Genomic DNA, 3,535 nt, shown 5'->3' on the forward strand with positions numbered 1-3,535 from the left:
GAGGACAACATGAGGACAACATGAGGACAACATGAGGACAACATGAGGACAACATTAATTTTTCGAGCCGATTGCATCACAAACGCTGCGTTCTTCTGTGAGTTTTAGACATGAAATCCCTTCTCAATTTAATTAAATTATCAATTAATAACAAGAGTTATCTCGAGACACTTTCCAGATAGAGCAGGTCTAGACCGCTCTATAACCGGATTGAGCCAACGGGACGTCCTGATGAACCAGCTGGTCCCTACAGGGCAGGTCCACTGTGTATCCGGTCTCGCCTGAGGATACCTCCAACATATCTTGAAGTACAAACATGACAGTGATGTTGTTGTTCGTGGGTACGGCTCCCACGGTCCAGACTCCGCGCGGTAAGGGCCATGAGTCGGACCGGGCAGGTTGAGGATACCTGTAAGAAGAAGTCTCCACCTCGCTGACCAGGCGTGGTTGCAGGGCGTCAGGAACCGAGGCCTGGTGGAACAGCGGCTCAGAGGCGGTTCCAAGGACCAGGTTATACACCCCAAACAGCCTGGAGAATCGGCAGGAGGTGTTGTTCCTGGGGGGAGTGACGGTGTAGTCCTCTCCTTCCTTTGATGAAGATGTGGTATCCTGCGTGGTGCTGACGGAGGAGAGAGACCAGCGGAAGGAGATATGGGACTGCGCCATTATGCTCGGGGGTCCAGGACTACGACACCGAGGTTAGTCCCGTGTAGCTCAGATACATCACACCCCCACCCACACCCCCCAGACAACTCCATCAGATCACTCTACACCCCACGCCACCCTCCAATCAGATGAATCTGTATCTTCTCACCAACAGGGAGTCTTTAATCATCATCAGATCAAAGTCTTAACACCAGACTCCAACCACAGAGGCTGAAAGGAAAGGGCCTGGGTGTGTGTGTGTGTGGTGTTGTGTGGTGGTGTGTGGGTGTGTGTGGGTGTGTGTGTGTGTGTGTGTGTGTGTCGTCGTGTGTGTGGGTGTGTGTGTGGTGTGTGGGTGTGTGTGTGTGTGTGCTGTGTGGTGGGCTGTGTGTGTGTGTGTGGTGTGTGGGTGGGGTGTGTTGTGTGTGTGTGGTTGTGTGTGTGTGTGTGTTGTGTGTGTGGTGTGTGTGTGCGTGTGTGTGTGTTGTGTGTGTGTGTGTGGTGTGTGTGGTGTGTGTGGTGTGGGTGTGTGTGTGTGTGTGTGTGTTGCTTGCTGATGAGTAGATGAAGACGCGTGTTTGGTTAGAGAAGATACCGATAGCTGAGGACGGTTGTCATGGGTTGATATGATGGGATACCATTTCTCGGAACTTAGTTCTACCATTTCCTGTAACAGTGAAGCTGATAGGCCCATTTCATCGTGATGTCACAGCGCCATGACAGAGTCGAAGTACTTTATATAGACCTAGGGTCCCTGAACTGTATCTGAAGTCGCTTTATATAGACATGTGGTCCCCTAATACTGTATATGAAGTCTCTTTATATAGACTTAGTGGTCCTAATACTGTATCTGAAGTCTCTTTTGAGACCTTAGTGGTCCCTAAACTGTATCGGAAGTCTCTGTATACTAGACTAGTGGTCCTAATACTGATCTGAAGTCTCTTATATAGACCTAGTGGTCCCTAATACTGTATCTGAAGTCTCTTTATATAGACCTTAGGTCCGCTAATAACGGTATCGGAAGTCTCTTATATAGGACCTTAGGGTCACTCATACTGGAATCTGAAGTCTCGTTATATAGAATTAGTAAAATGGTCCCTAATATGGAACTGGTATCCTAAAGGTTGGATTATCTTGTTCTTTTTTTTAATAAGACGTTAAGATTCTATCCAAAAGATGATTTTTTTATTCCTCTTTTAGCAACTTCAGCCTCGGTTCCTGGACCATGAGGCTGGGGCCCCAAAAATGGAAATCAGTTACAAGAAAAATAAACTGGATTTAAAAAAAAAAAAGATGCATCTATTTGCACCAAAGGACATTTAGACTTATCGAAGCTGATCATCTTTATTGGATCACAGGTTTAAATGAACACAAAAATATTACTTGGTTTTTTTTTTCACTTTCTTCAACGGGAGAAAGAAATTACATTTTCAACCTTCAGTTTCCTTCAAACTTAACTACCCTCAACCCCAAAGCAACAGAATTTGTTAAAAATTCAAAAAAAAACGATATTCTTCTTCTTCTGCAGCTTCCTGTGCGGGAGTCTCTGCATGTGGCTGACAGTTCTGTGGAAGTGGGTGTTGTGCGTGCTCAAGCCCTTTGATCACGGCGATCGGTCGCAGCTTGATCGCCTTCCTGCTGATACCGGCGTGTGGCAGTGCTTTCACAACGCGTTACGTTCTTGAGACTCCGGGAGCCTCCAAAACAGCAAAAAAAATAACTCGTAACCCTTGAAATCACTTCTTTTTTAGGCCTTTATCAACGTTTGTTAAATTTCTAACGTTTTTGTCCCTTGGTTTTCAAACTACGTAACCCACTAATATTAATTAGTTGTTTATTTTGGAATGTAGGTCAAATAACCTCAGTTATAGGAAAGTTACTTAATGTTGAGTTAGAAAAAGCCGAAATTAGGAATTATTGAGACTAACATTAAAGGATGGCTGTTGTGAAATAATCACAGACTGGAAATGTCACTTTTACTCAACACTATCTTCAACAACACTCACTTTGTTTACAATGCTATAAAATAGAATAAGAACCAAAATTAAGAAGTAGAGGATTTGTACTTGGCAAAGAGTGTTGAATCAATCATGTTCTTTTGGGGAATAAAAACAACATGGATAGGACAACATGAGGACAACATGAGGACAACATGGGAGGAAACATGGGGACAACATGAGGACAACATGAGGACACATGGGGCAACATGAGGGAAACATGAGGACAACATGGGGAAAACATGGGGACAAACATGGGGACAAATGGGGGGGACAACATGAGGACAAACATGAGGACACAGGAGGACAAAATGAGGACGAAACCGGGGGACAACATGGGGGACAACATGGGGACAACATGGGGACAACATGGGGACAACATGGGGACAAACATGGATGAGGACAAATGCGGACAAAGGAGGACAATGAGGGCGACCTGAGGACACATGAGGACAAAAATGCGGCAAACATAGGACAACATGAGGACAACATAATTTTTCGAAGCCGATTGCATAACAACCGCCTGCGGTCTTCTGTGAGTTTAGACATGAATCCCTTCTCATTTATTAAATTTCAATTCATAACAAAGAGTTATCTCGAGACACTGTCCAGATCGAGCAGGTTAGATACGCTCTATAATCTAACAGTAGAGCAGGTCTAGACGCTATATAAATTTCAGTGAGCAGGTATAGCCACTTATAATTTACAGAGGACTAGAGCAGGTCTAGACCCTCTATAATTTACAGATAAGAGGTCTAGACCGCTCTCTAATTACAGATGGAGCAGGTCTAGACGCCTTAATGTACAGAAGAGCAGGTCTAGGAACGCTCTATAATTTACGATAGAGCAGTCTAGACGCTCTTAATTTACAGCAGAATAGAGCAGGTCTAGAA

The 3,535-nt window shown here is 44.5% G+C and overlaps 1 protein-coding gene across 1 annotated transcript in view; it reads right to left on the reverse strand.

The window, feature by feature from the left end:
* Positions 1–3,535, reverse strand: part of rtcb (RNA 2',3'-cyclic phosphate and 5'-OH ligase) — a gene marked incomplete in the record, with an annotated part of 55,901 nt that overhangs the window by 2,963 nt on the left and 49,403 nt on the right.

The sequence above is a fragment of the Etheostoma spectabile genome, unplaced genomic scaffold, assembly GCF_008692095.1.
Source record: "Etheostoma spectabile isolate EspeVRDwgs_2016 unplaced genomic scaffold, UIUC_Espe_1.0 scaffold502, whole genome shotgun sequence".
Classification (NCBI taxonomy): Eukaryota; Metazoa; Chordata; class Actinopteri; order Perciformes; family Percidae; genus Etheostoma; species Etheostoma spectabile.